At 39.4% G+C, this 15098-nt stretch overlaps 1 protein-coding gene across 1 annotated transcript in view; it reads right to left on the bottom strand.

Moving 5' to 3' along the window:
- cdc73 (cell division cycle 73, Paf1/RNA polymerase II complex component, homolog (S. cerevisiae)) overlaps positions 1-15098 on the bottom strand; it is a 323327-nt gene that overhangs the window by 188853 nt on the left and 119376 nt on the right. The window lies entirely within an intron of this gene.

Raw genomic sequence — 15098 nt, forward strand, 5'->3', positions numbered from 1 at the left:
ACATCATTCTAAACAACAGTACTTTTATAGCATTGATTTAAGAACTCTTGAAAAATGCCCAAGAAAAGTAACAAATATAATTCCTTTTGTCAAAACTTTACTCTCATCATCTGAACTCAACAGGGTGCTGCACTCTTAACACATACAGACTGCACTATCCTGTATGTACTAAACTGAGCAGAGTTCTTGACAATTTTTACATAAAGTGTAACTAACTTCAAAGCAGAAAAACTAGTTAGAGGCTAAATCTAACTTAAAGTATACAAAATTTACATTCCACCTACTTTAGTTTCACTATTTCCCTAGTGATATTTTAACAAAATGGTCTTTGCGCTTTGCAAAAGTTATGAAGATGCAGAAAAGTCCATTTTAGATTTTTTTTATATCAAAAAGTTTAACTGCTGACCACCAAGCTTCTCTTCCTAGCTGACGTTGCAAATGGTCACTCTTTTCTTCTGTTCCATTCCTTTTCAAAACTGCAGTCATCATCCCCTCCTCAAAACTCAAAAAACCTACATGCGGATTCCCTCTGTCCTTGCAAACTACCTCCCTTTCCTCTTCAAAGTCCTTGAAGGTGCTGTTGCCTCTCAAATCCACGCCTATTTCTCCCACAGCTCCTCATTCGCATCTCTCTAATCAGGTTTCCACCCCTCCCAAAGTACCAAAACAGACCTAAATAAGGTCACGGTCGATATTCACTGTCACTGTGGTGAATTATCCCCGAGTCATCCTCAACCTCTCTGCAGCCTTTGACACAGTTGACCAAACCTTCCTCGGCCGACACTTCTCCTCCGTTGTCCAGCTCAGTGGGATTGCCCTTGCGTGGTTCCGCTCTTATCTACTGTAATAATAAACAGAGCATCTCTATCATCTGCTTCTCTTCCTGCCCATTCATCATTACCTATGGGGAACCCCTACTTCATCTACATGCTGCCCCTTGGCGACAACATCCGTAGACACGGGGGTCGATTTGCACCTGTGCGCTGATGCCACCCAGCTCCACCATTCAACCGCCTCTCTTGACTATCTCCATTGCCTTTGTGTTAGCAAGACTGCTCGTCAGACATCTAGTCTTTGATAAGCAATAATTTTCACCAGCTAAATATCCATCCTCTTCAGTCCTCTCCACGAACTCCATACTCTCGCCACTTGCTTGGCTTCGTATTAGACTTAAAACTGAGCTTCTAACCACATATCCTCTCCATCACAAAGGCCAACTACTTCCACTACCATAACATTGCTCACCTCCTCTACTTCTACCTCAGCCCACCTGGTACTGAAACCCTTATCCATGCCTTTGTCACCTCCAGATTCAATTATTCCAATACTTTCCTGGCTGGACTCATCAGCCACCCTCTGAACTTTAGCTCATCCTTAACTCTGTTGTCCATATTCTATCTCACACCAAGTCCCACTTGCCCACAACCCCTGTAATCAGTAACCCACGTTGGCTCTTAGTCCCCCAACACCTCAAATTGAAAATTCTCATTCTTGTATTCAAAACCCTTAATGGCCTCATTCCGTCCCTTATAACCTTTTCCAATGGCACAAATGCCGCTGCCACCACAGCCCCCCCCCCCCCCACCCCCCACCAACTCTCTGTTCCTCTAACATCCACTTCTTGCACCACACCATCCCTCTGCTTTTCCACCTCCCTCTCCTCCTTTAAGACGGTACTTTAAACCCACCTCCATTGCCAAGCTTTTGGTCACTCGTCCTAATATATCTTTCTTTGACTCAGTGTCCTTTATTTCCCCTTAACACATAAGTGAAGCACCTTGGGATTTATCTACGTTAAAAGTGCAAAAAAAACTGAAGGCAGCCATTGGATAGTATGTGATGGAACAGAGGACAACAATTTGTATGCAGACAATTTAATAAAGGATTTGCTAGTTGTTAACTCAGGTTAACTACATGATAGTCAGTATGACAAAATGCTCATTAGAACAGATATGAGACAAAAGCATCTTATACATCATTTAGTTCTGAAAACTAAACCAGGCTACTATTAAGCTAAAGATGGAATTATTGAGCAGATTTTCTATCAAGACAGATCTGTTTTTCTTAATTAAATTATTGTCCAGGAGCTAAACAAGTCATACAGACTAGGAATGCACCACCTTGAACCCCTAGTCTGTGCTGAGTTAGCTGATGTCAGCAGGTCTACCACTGCCTCCAGCACCACTGATCTAGAGCAGTAGTTTTCAAATTTTCTACGTGGTAGATCCCCTGCAAATATTAAACCCCTCTCTTAGCTTTTGAAAAAACACTGGTATAATTGCAGAAAATCATCTTAGCTTTTAATAATATAAACAATGTGCTAGTAAGCTACAAGTATCAAATAAAGTTTAGAATACAGGACTCATTAGATACTGTGCTTGAGGCACACACTATACCCGGCCCACAGAAGACAGAATTTTAATGTTCAGAGAGAGTGAACCTGGGAGAAGTGGGGAGAAAGAAAAGGGAGGAAAACACAGCCACGTTTCCCACTCTTGACTGCCACTGAAAGTGCAAGTGTAGACAACGGGAGGACAGAAGCAGGCTTACCTGCAATTAATTTTTCTATGTTCTCAAATTAAGTAGTCTGCCAACTAAAGGCTCAAGTCACCATGTCCAGGAGTGTAGAGAGAGAGGGGGAAGAGAAGAGAGGAGATGATAAATTAATTCTCCAGAGCACATCTTCAAAGCACATCTTTAAAGCACAACAATATTAGCTCTTTTCGCTAATATTCCAGAATATTTATCACTTTCTGGTTTTCTTTTCTGTTAATTAAGACCACAACTGTATATTATTTAAAGATGTTAACAGAAATAAGAGGCACAGACATACAAGAGCAATACCCACAGAAACCATTAATTTCAAAACTAATTTTCAATGTTCTTTGGTCATCGATTTTAATATCCTGATAATGTGATCTAGCTGGCCCACTTTCATAAATGTCACAAGGTGCAAAGATTCTATAGGAGAATATTCCAAGTAATACCATCAAATCCCACAAGCCTTTCAGAAGGAATCAACAGATAAAATGACATCTGTTCCAATAACTCAGTGTGCTTTGTGACTGTGGAAAACAGGCACAAGAGATACTTTTGCTGCCAATAAAGGGAAAGATCGAGTTTTCAAAAAACTTCACAATTTACTGTAGTAACTAGAGCTGAGATAACATTATTAATCCATTAAACTTCTCAATTAAAAAAATGCTTTCAGCTTTAATCCTTCCTTGCACCATTGTATTAATATCCAACCACTCTGACATTTGAGCTTTTCATCGCCAGTTGCAAATCTCACCTTTGACCTTTTGAGCTACCTAGATTGTCGGCAATCAAGCAAAATTGTATTTACGATACTACTGGCAGAGCTTTTTAATTTTACACCTAAAACATGTAGCTCTGCCCAGCTTAAACACCAAGTCTAAACTTTTATGCAGACCTCTGCATTTACAACATCACACATTTACCAAAAGTGAAGTAATTCCTTTATTAAATTGTCTGCATACAAATTGTTGTCCTCTGTTCCATCACATACTATCCAATGGCTACCTTCAGTTTTTTTTGGCCACTGAAATAAACATCATTGACAGTTTCCAAATCAAGAGGAGTTACATGTGAATGTTGGTGTGAAAATACCCTAAAAGTGTCCTCAAAATTGAGTGTTCAGTAGTCAGGCTGAAATCTAGGAAACAGGAGAGTTAATGCTAAAATCATGGATGAGAGAATCTATCACCAGAACTGGTAGGCCTAAGCTATCAAGGTCAGAACTTAGATATAGCGCGTCAGGGGACTAAGAAAAATGCCACGATTATCTGGAGCTGTGTCGTCCTTTTGTTAAAGGAAGGCTGAGAAGTTATGGGAGTATAATTACCATGTGGAATGTTTAGTTTTTGTTTCATAGGCTAACTTGAAGTCATTACAATTCCTTAACAGGTCTGTTTAGGATGACTGATACCAAAAGGGGTGCACTTTGGTAATACATTGGTTAATGATAAAACTGAAGAGGTTTATTTGAGAATCAAGGTAATGTAAGAAGGTGCTTTGACACTATTTATTAATTAGAAAATAGAATGTTTAGATGAAGTATTGTATTGCAGAGGTTCTCTGTATAGTTGTATGTATAAATATGTCTCTAAAAAGGGCAGAAAATGCATCTCAGGGTAAAGTTAGCTCATCCTTTCTGAACAGAGAGCAGAGCGAGACAGTAAGAGCTGCAGAAGTTTAAAAGACTTATAAGCCAAACACAAGCAGACATTGGGCAAGAACAGGAGAAGTGCAATTTGAGCAAGCTAGGACTCAGGATGGATTGATGAGCTGAAGATGAAAGAAAACTCATGGGAAACAGTGGGGCAGGAGTTCTGTTGTTATTTCTTTTAAATTGAGTGAGAGATGGGGCCAGAGTTGGGGTTAATTTTTTTTTAATAGAGTCTGAGGCAATCAGATGGGTGATGGGAAACCTGGAAGAAGGGGGATTTTTAAAAAAAAATTTAAAGTTGTAAAGTATATAAATGATCAAAAATATATTTTTTTAAAAATTGAAAAGCTGTAGTTTAAAACTTCTGTACAGAAACCAAGATGGAATCCGAGCTGGGAGAAATAGAACATAGGACTTTATAATAGAAAAGGCCAAAACAAATGTGAAACAAAATATGTGACAACAGGAAGCAAGATTTGTAGACAGGGAAGTACACACAGATGTTTCTGCAAGCATTCCAATAATTTAAAATCTACTTGTTTTAACAACAGCACGCATTCATATAGCACCTTTAATGTAGAAACACACCCAAAGATTCTTTACAGAGAGAACAATAAAATAAGACAATGAGCCACAGTGAGAGAATTACCACTTGGTCGAAAAGATGGGTTTTAAGGCAGCTTTTGAAGGTGGGAAAAGAAGTGGAGTGGGAGAGGGGTTTAGTAAGGGAACTCAAGAGAATAGGTCCAAGGCAGCTGAATGCTGTGTCACCAATGGTGGGGCGAACCAAAGCTACACAAAGCTGGAGTAGGTTGCAACAGCAGGATGGGGCAAGGCTATGGAGGGATTTGAAGATGAGGACAGGGAATTTAAATTCAATGTGCTGGGTGAGGGGAAGGCAGTGCATATCAAAGAGGATGGGCTGTTGGACAAGAAGGACTTTGTGCAGCACAGGATACATGCAGTGACTTTTGAATGAATTGAGGGTTTATGGAGCAAGATGGAGAGGAGGCCTGCAAGAAGCACATTGGAGCAATCAAGTCTAGAGTTGACAAAACCTTAAGGAAGGGTTTTTTTGCACAGATGGGGTAAACAAGGGGCAGAATCAGGCAATGTTGCGGAGATAGAATATGGAGGTTTGAAACAACTATGGATCGACAGGATGCCACGGTTTCATACGGCCTAATGCAGCCCGAATGAGTGGCTAGGAAAAGGGAAGCAAATCAGTGGCAAGTGATTGGGCTATATGGCAGAGGCCAAAAATAATGACATTTGTCTTCCCGATATGCATTTGAAGCACATTTTCACTGAACAATGACAATGTCAGGACAAATGTATGACAGCAAAGCAGTTGTCACAAGGTCAGGAAGTGGTGGAGAGATAGAGCTGGGTGGCATCAGCAAACATACAGAAACTGACCGAATGTCACTAAGAGGCAGCATGCAGATGTAGGAGAGGAGGGGTTGAAGGTACAGCAGAACTGAGTGAGTTAATAAATTTTCAACGCCATACAAAAACAGCTGTAGAATGAACTGCATGATCCTAAACCAACGAGTTAACCGAAAAATAGAGAGGCTGCATGATTGGCCCAGAAATTACTCGGAGTGGTGAACCAACAGTGCTTGCCGCTCCATAGATTTATACTAACCCACTAACTTACCACGGTCTTTACAGGGTGCACTTCCTCTGATAGGAAGCGGAGAAGAGCCCAGCGCTAGCTTCAGTGAAGCTAGGACCCATGGGAGAAGCGAGAGGATCACTCTCTCCCCTCAACCAGTCAGACTGCAGTATTTTTGATAAGCTGCGAACAGTTTCTGCAAGCTGGAACGTAAAATCCAGGAAGTGAAAGGTACAACATTAAATACATTTGTAAAAACAGTTATAGACAGCAGGAAAAAAAAAAGGGCAAGAAATAATCAAATTAAATAAAAGCAACAGAAGGGAAAAGTAAAAAATAAAAATTTAGTTTAAAAAAACATGTTTTTAATGACCAAAAACTATTAAAATAAGGAGTAATGAGACTCCATATTTTTAAAAGTTAATTTTTTAAGTTGTTTGGCAGTCATTAACACTTACCGTGCTGTTAAAACTTAGTTTAGACCTGGTATTTTTAAGCATACCTGTTTTGTGGCGATATTAGTTACTATCCAGCTGGGCAGAAGAACAAATTGGCGCTGGTCCATTGATTCCACTGATACCAGCTGTCGATATCCTTTTAATTCGAAGCTGCCATATCACCGGCAAGCCAGGAGGAGCAAGTTCCAGATTTCCACGTTTGACTGCGCATGTGCAAACACCAAAACTTGCTCCTCAAGCGCTGTTGAGCTCACTGTTCTTTTTTTTAAAGTAATTTCTGGGCCATTAACTTCTGCTAGCAATTTATGCTAATAATTGTTCTATGGACAAATACAGAGGAGCTCAGTTCCTAATTTTACCTTCTTAGTTTTGTCTTATATGATGAGCAGATGTGTTGAGTTAACCATTAACAGGAATTCAGTGGTCACGTACATTTGTGCTTTTAGTGCTTAAATGGCACTACTGTGAGCAGCTCAGAGTACATCAGCAGATACACACGTCAGATAGGTCTGTGTTAGAAGTCTATTGGTGTCTCCCAGATCGGTATGTATGATCTGTTTTCTATCTATTAAATAAAGCTTGTAAAAGGACTTTTGTTATCGTGGCGTGTTTCATTATGGAGTCTTGAATCTAAATCACATAAGACCAAGAAACAAAGTAATCTAGCAGGAGCCCAGGATAGATTATTCAGTACAATTTAACTCCTACTTTGAATCGTCAATCCTTAAAATCAAAGGCTGTTTTGGTACAAGACAGCCAGATGAAGTCAGCTACAAATGTTTAAGCATTTTCCTAGGTACTGCTTCATCTACTTGTTCTCAGAAGACAGCTAAATTTGGTATCCCTGAAGATAGTCAGACCCTGAGTGTGGTCTTTTATACAGCGTGGGATTAATTGTAATGATTGATGCTGTAAAATAACCGGTTGTGTCAGACTTCTATTAAACACAGTACAAAGTTTAAAAAAAGGAAATGAAAGCTTAAATAAGCCTGACAGTTTTTAAATTGGAAAAAAATAATCATCTTGTTTATTAACAGCATACCAGCTGGTGCCCATTACAAATTTTTATTACTTTTACGTTAAGCCATTTTATAACTGGCTTAGATTTTTGCTTTGGTAAATAACCCTTAATATTATAAAAATGCCTGACTGACATCACATCAAAGGCAAATGAACAAAGCCAGTGCAATTAACTGGATAGGATTGAAACTCCACAGCATGCTCTTTTCTCTTTCAGTTTAGTCATACTGTGCATGTGCAAGGAACCTGTCCACCAATGCTACTTACTCCAATTTTTAAAAATTCACATCCAGCATTTGTGAACATTTTATGCGTAATCCAGATGCTTGCAATGTACATTGCTGACAAAACAACACAGAATTAGAATTTTGCAAGTAGTGTTTTTGTCCAAGTAAAACGTCACTCAAATACCATCTCTTCTGTTTAACTAAACACAATTACAGCTGGTTTCTTACCAAGTAGATTCACAATACATATATATGTATGCTGGTTCTACTTCTATTGCTATGGACTTCAAGGACACATCCTTATGGCATATAGGGAATTGGGAGCATATATATGAAATACTTTTTAAAAAACATCAAAGCAGCTCAACTGCCTTTAATTAACAAAAAAAAGGGTTGTCTGTGACTCCAAATGCTTCCATGTGAGACCGTGACTTATATGCAGTCTCTCCAATCTACTACACTACATTGACTATCCATAATGTGAGTTCCCTATTTTAAAGAGTCTAAATGAAGAATCAGTGAATGTTTTGCTGCACATCTCTGTTCCGTCCACAAACATAACCCTGATCTAGCAAAGTTTGGATGTTAATAATCGTAGATGAAAACAGGATTTTACCAAAGCACTTATTTATAAAAAGTGCTGCAAGGATCAAAACTGCACAAAATTATAAATTCTCCAAAAATAGGTGATTTAACTCCTGTTAAATTATTCCTCATTAACAAATAAGATAATCAACGGGGATGGGGAAAGATGCTTTACATTTGTATTCACCTCTATTTTTAAAGAGCATTCAATCTTTTATTCAGCACAAAGCCAATATTGTTTTCTTGCACTTTAAACCTAACTGGAGTCCGGTAGAACATAAATTATTCTTTCCCTCAGTTTACCAGCTACCAAACCTTCTAAATTACCACCATTAATGAAACCAATAATAATGGCCTGCCAAGATATCCAGTAACCTTCACAAAGGTTTCAAAAAACAGTTAAATACTTCATTTAAAAAGCAAGTAAAAGATACATTGCTGATGAATATTAAATTAAAAAGAACAGCTTCAGGGCAGTCTGTGGTCCCAATACTAATTTTATTCTACTAGCAAATCTGAACTAAAAAGCAAAACTCTGTGGGAGTCCAAATATATAGATCATTATGATTGTATCTAATGGATTATTCAGAAACTAAGTGAAAATGATTACACTCAGTCCACACATGAACAATGATTTTGCAAAGTCTTCCAGGAGATCATGTGACAAGGCTAATATGATCAACTTTAATAAGGGAATCCCAGTACATTGCAATATTGATTAGATGGTGGTTTTAATTGATAATTTTTCCTTCTCATTTTGGAAATGTCAGTTAGGAGATTTAGAAGCTTGAAAACATGGTAGACAACAATTGAGCAATTCATGTGACTTGCTTCAAAATTATTTGGAACAGAGAACGATGCAAAAGTTACTGTTATGTCATTTAGTAACAAAGGTTTACTCACTACAAAAGGCTAAATGTTATTTATTGATGAAAACTACAACTACAAACACAGTAGTATATGAAGAAAAATATATCCCATCCTTTTCATATGCTGTGAACACATTAAATTCACTCTCATAGGTAAAGTCTTCATTATTCTTTAAATGTAGTTCAGCTTTCACATACAAATACTCCAGCATCCAACAGAGCAAAAACTAGGGAACGTGGTCTTCAAGAGCTTTTAGTCATATGTCCATGTGATGGATGGGTGAGGGAGACCACCAGGTTTAAGGAAGGTTATTATTATATTAACAGCATTCATAAAGTTTCCATGCATCAATACAAGCCCAAATGGGAAAACTTTATATGCGCAACAGACTCCTTCCACATTGAGCTCTCAATTCCCAATGTACCAAAAGTGTGCGTCCATAGCAATAGAAGTAAAACCAGCATTTTTCCAGGCCTGCAGGTACCCTTTGTTTTTTGCAACTTATTTACAGGTGTACACCAATGAGTTGCAGCATAAGTGGTTTTATAATGACCCATGTGATATAAATGTATGAATTAGGTAAGACGGATGTAATGGGATTGGACTGTTGTATTTCACTCTTCATCATGTCCAGCCTTGCCCAGAGTTTACTGCCACCCTCCTGATACCACTGTAGATTCACTACCCAAATATGCTGCTTACTTTCCTAAGCTCACTATTGGTTACTACTATCTTTCCACGCAAATACAACTGTAGTTAAAAATCCTTGCAATGTTCATTAAAAACTTGCATTTTTATGTATCACTTTATCACACCCCTCAAACAACAACTTGCATTTATATAGTCTTTCACATGGAAAGAAATGTCCCAAATTACCTCAGAGGCGTATGGAAAAAATGGACACCAAGCCAAAGGCGGAGATTTTAGGAGGAGTGAGCAAAAACTTGGTCAAAGAAGTGGGCTTTAAGGAGGGTCTTAAAAGAGGCGACTGGAAGAGAAGCCATTGCTGGGGGTGCTCTGACTATGATAGTGATAGGTAAGAATGGAACCAAGCAAGGACACTCTCATTGAACTAGACAATGGAGGAGAATGATGTAGTCAATCACGTCAAAGGCTGCAGTTGGTTGAGCATAACAAGGAGAGATAATGCACCATGGATATAGTCACAGAGGATGTCATTTGTGATTTTGGTTAGGGTTGTTTCAGTACTGTGGCCGGGGCAGAATCCTGAATAGTATTGCAAACAGGCAGTTGCAGGAAAGACTGGCATGGATTTGACAAGGGATGCAACATGTTCAAGGACTTTGGAAAGAAAAGGGAGATAGTTTGCAAAAAGCACAGGGGTTGAGGGTGGGGGCTTTTTTTTATTTTTGGAGAGAGCGGTGATAGCTGCAGTTTTGAAAGGGAGCGGGACACTTTGAGATGAGGGAACCACTTAAAACGTTAGCTAGCATGTGAGCCAGGAAGGGAAGTTGGGTGGTCAGTTTAGTTTAGCAGGAAGTGGGTCTCATGGACAAGCTGAGCTTGGATCGGACATGAGGCGAGATGGGAGAGAAACTAGAGAGACACACACTTTCAGGGCTAGGGCAGGAGGGAGCATGGGGGAGGCTTGGCTTGATAGAAAAGGGAAGAAGCAGGGGCTGCTAAACAGATGGTCTCAATCTTAGTGACGAAGAAGTCCATGACTCCTCATACTTGTTGGAGGTGAGAGTGGAAGGGACAGGAGAGACAAGTTTGAAGAGATGTTTGGTGTTTGAAAAGACACCAGAGTTATTTGTTCTCCAGGATGATTCTGGAGTAGTGAGTGGTTTTGGAAGAGGAGAATGAGGCCTGATAGCACTTCATGTGGTCCAGCCAGAACTGGTGATAATAGATGGCTAAACTGTGCACCAGATACTCTCAAGACTGCAACTCTTGGACTTGTAGGGGCTAAGGGGGATGACCAGAACTGGAGAGTGTAAAGGTTTTGCTGGAAACAAGGGCATCAGTGGTGAGATGAGGGTGTGGTTGAGCAAATCGACAGCTGCAGAAATATCATGGCAAGCATCTCAAAGCAACTGATAATGGACTATTTTGAACTGCTATGATAAGTGATTATGTAAGTAAATGCAGCAATTATTTTACATTCGGCAAGCTTCTGCAGGCAGCAATTAGATGAATGACTGGCTAACATCTCACTGAAGTCACACTTAGGTCCCAACTAGCAAGACAACAGTAATTCATCAGATGGGCTATAAAAGGGGAGAATGCCAGTCCCTCCAATATCAATGCCTGAACATCACCCATTGTTGCTCTAACAACATGAGATCCATTTGCAAGCAGATCAGATCTGCACAGCCCAAATATAAAACAATTAATTTAACCTTTCTCTAGGTTTTGAGAATGAGAGTACTACACAACGCTGATCATTCCAGAAAAATGAACAACTCTCCTACGTTCTCGGAAAACAGAAGTTTCTGCATTTCTACACAAAATAAGAAAGTGACTCCCAAGAACCTATGGCAAGGCTATATGAAAGGAAGGGAAGGGCCAGGCCTCCCTTACCCATCCATTTTGTGTGATGTGGACCCACATACCTGAAAACCACTGGCTGCCCTTCTCTCCCTGGCAATTCCACCATTGCTGGGAGTGAGTCACGGTAGTGGAGACAGCAGCTGGCCGCTTGTCTTTGCTGACGGCCTTCTCCAAATCTCCCACTATAGGCCTGATGGGGAAATATCTGGGCAGCGTCAATCGCATTGCTACTACAATGAGTCCATTAAAAAAATATTTTTTTGGAACATGCTATGCTTAAATTAGGAATTATATAATATAGGAAAGTACAGCAAAAAAAGTTGGATTTATATAGCTCTTCTCACGACCTCAGGACATCCCGAAGCGCTTTACAGCCAATGAAGTACTTTTTCATTTAAGGAAGTCACTGTTGGAATGTAGGAACAGCTTGTTTTATTTTAATCCAATGCTTCCACTATTCTATGGCTCAGGGACAGGTTTATCTGGATTCTAATATATGGCAAAAGGCTTACTCAGTGAAACTCAGAAAAAATGCAACCGTAATAAGTCTCCATACAACAGTAACTTTTCTGGTGATTTACGATTTTAAGCGCTGAACAAGGGAAGTTCAGGTCCATAAACAAAATAATCAATCAAACTGGGACAGCTTATCAGAAGTGGAAGTGTGCAGACATATGCATACAAAACACTCAGGTCATCAAAACTCATCAATACGAATCATTTATAATCAATCATATGCAACTTTATACTATACACATACAAAAAATAAATATTTATGTTTACTTTCAAATCCTTACGGTTTAGAAAATATCTGCAGTTTCTTTTTGCACACAAATAAAAATGCACTATGTTGCAAACTTGTTTCAATTCACCTACAACATTAATCTAGGAATGGAGCTCACCTCTGCCCTTATCGGGTAGCAATTTTCACCTACAAAAACAACAACTGATTTCAATAGAAGTATTTTTCCCCCTTTTCCTCCGTATTCAATGTGAAGGCAAATAGCTGCTAAATAAAAATGACTTTTCATGTGTAAAAACCCATCTGGTACTCTAATACTTTACAATGAACTTGTATAGGATGTGTTGTATTCTACACCGACATCTATCCTACAAAAATCTATTCATTATACTTATTTGTTGGAGAATTTTGAAAGCTAGTTCTCTTTTTTGTTATTTTCTTGCCTGAAAAGGGAACTAGCTTTCAAAATATGATCAACAATGAAAATCAACTGTCAATGAAAATCATTTACTCATAATCCTCATTAGTGAAGAAACACAGTGTGGGGTGAAAAAGAAAGCTGGCAAATGAAGAGGAGCAAAAGGAGGTACTGTATCAAATAGCACTATTGTAAAGCCATCTGTTCAGTTACAAATCATTACGGCCTTGGTAGGTTGAATATAGCACCAGGGTGGATCTGGGCAATAAGCCTGGAATCAAAAAGGCTATTGGTTGCTAAGACTAGTCACACTGAAGCATATTGTGAAAAGGAATGTATATTTTGTTTTTAAAATAGAGTATCATTATGGCAGCTTCATGTTAAATTAAAGTTAAATTTATAAGAAGATTTGTTTAAAATATTTTGATTAATGAATTGATTACTGTGTGCACATGCTAATATGAGTGGAGTTTGTTAAAGGTAGAGCAGCTGTGTAGCACAGGTGAAGAGAAAAAGAAAAAGTAATAGGCAGCCTATAGGAAACAACTGTACATTAGGTGCTGCTACAGGTTTGATGCAGTTTGAGCGATAAGTAATTGTGAATATGGGCTATGGTTAGGTGTAACAAACGGTGCATAACTAAACAGCACATCTAATCAGATGGGGTCATTTTGTTTTTTTAATTTCGGGGGGGGGGGGGGGCAGGGGCAGTTGGCCATTTAGCTCCTCAAGCCTGTTCTACCATTCAATGAGATCATGGCTGATCTGTGACCTAACTCCATATATCCGCCTTAGTCCCATATCCCTTAATACCTTTGGTTAACAAAAATCTATCAATCTCAGATTTAAAATTAACAATTGAGCTAGCATCAACTGCCGTTTGCAGAAAAGAGTTCCAAACTTCTACCACCCTTTGCGTGTAGAAGTGTTTCCTAACTTTACTCTTGAAAGTCCTGGCTCTAATTTTTAGGCTATGTCCCCTAATCCTAGACTCTCCAACTAGCGGAAATAGTTTCTCTCTAACTACCCTATCGGTTCCCCTTAATATCTTGAAAACATTGATCAAATCACCCCATATTCTTCTAAATTCCAGGGAATACAACCCTAAATCAAACGCAATATACTGCGAATGCTGGAAATCAAATAAAAACAGAAAATGCCGGAGAAGTTCAGCAAGTCAGGCAGCATCTGTGGAGAAAGAAAGAGTTAACATTTCAGGTCGAAGACCTTTGGTCAGAACTGGAAGATGTTAAGAGAGTTAAAGTTTTTGAGCAAGTACAGAGCCAGGGAAAGGCGGGGGGGGGGGGGAGGGAGAGGGAGGGGAGGGAAGGACAAAAGGGAAGGTCTGTGATAGGGTAGAGGGCATGAGTGATTAAACGACAAAAGGAATGATGGTGCAAGGCAAGGAAGGTGGTTAAGAAACAAAAGATTGATCAGTAGCAGCTGTAAATGACAGCAGCAGAACCATTACCAGCACTAGCTGACCGAAAAAATGGGAGCAGTGGTTATGATCTGAAGTTATTGAAATCAGTGTTGAGTCCAGAGGTTATAAAGTGCCTAAACGAAAGATGAGGTGCTGTACCTCGAGCTTACAGCGAGCTTCAATGGAACAATGTAAAAGGCCGAGGTCAGAGTAGGAGTGGGAAGGGGAATTAAAATGGTAAGCGACCGGCAGGTCAGGGTCACACTTGTGGACATAGCGGAGGTGTTCAGCAAAGCGATCACCCAGTCTGCGTTTGGTCTCCCCATTGTAGAGGAGACCGCATTGTGCGCAGTGGGTACAGTATACTAAATTGAAAGAAATACAAGTAAATTCTGTTTCACCTGGAAGGAGTGTTTGGGGCCTTGAACGGTGGGAAGGGAGGAGGCGAGAAGAATATAACCCTAGTTTGTGTAATCTCTCTTCGTAATTTAACCCTCCAGGTATTATTCTAGTAAATCTACGTTGCACTCCCTCCAAGGCTTCCTATCCCTCCTATCCTTTCTAAGGTACAGTGCCCAGAACTGAACACAGTACTCCAGGTGTGGTCTAACCAGGGCTTTGTACAGCTGTGGCATTACTTCTACCTCCTTGTATTCTAATCCTCTAGATATAAAGGCCAACATTCCATTAGACTTTTTTTTATTATTTTCTGTATTTGTCCATGACACTTTAATGATCTATGTACATGGACCCCTATTTCTCTTTGGACCCCCACTGTTTTGAGCTTTTCACCATCTAGAAAGTACTCTGATCTATTCTTTACTGGTCCAAATTGGATGACCTCACACTTACCTACATTGAAATCTATTTGTCACAGTTTTGCCCACTTAATCTATTAATATCTCTCTGTAATTTTATGCTTCCAAGTACACTGCTTACAATGCTGCCTATTTTTGAGTCATCAGCAAACTTAAATATGTGGCTCTCTATCCAGTTGTTTAAGTCGTTAATAAATACAGTGAATAGTTGAGGCC

The sequence above is a fragment of the Heptranchias perlo genome, chromosome 9, assembly GCF_035084215.1.
Source record: "Heptranchias perlo isolate sHepPer1 chromosome 9, sHepPer1.hap1, whole genome shotgun sequence".
NCBI lineage: Eukaryota > Metazoa > Chordata > Chondrichthyes > Hexanchiformes > Hexanchidae > Heptranchias > Heptranchias perlo.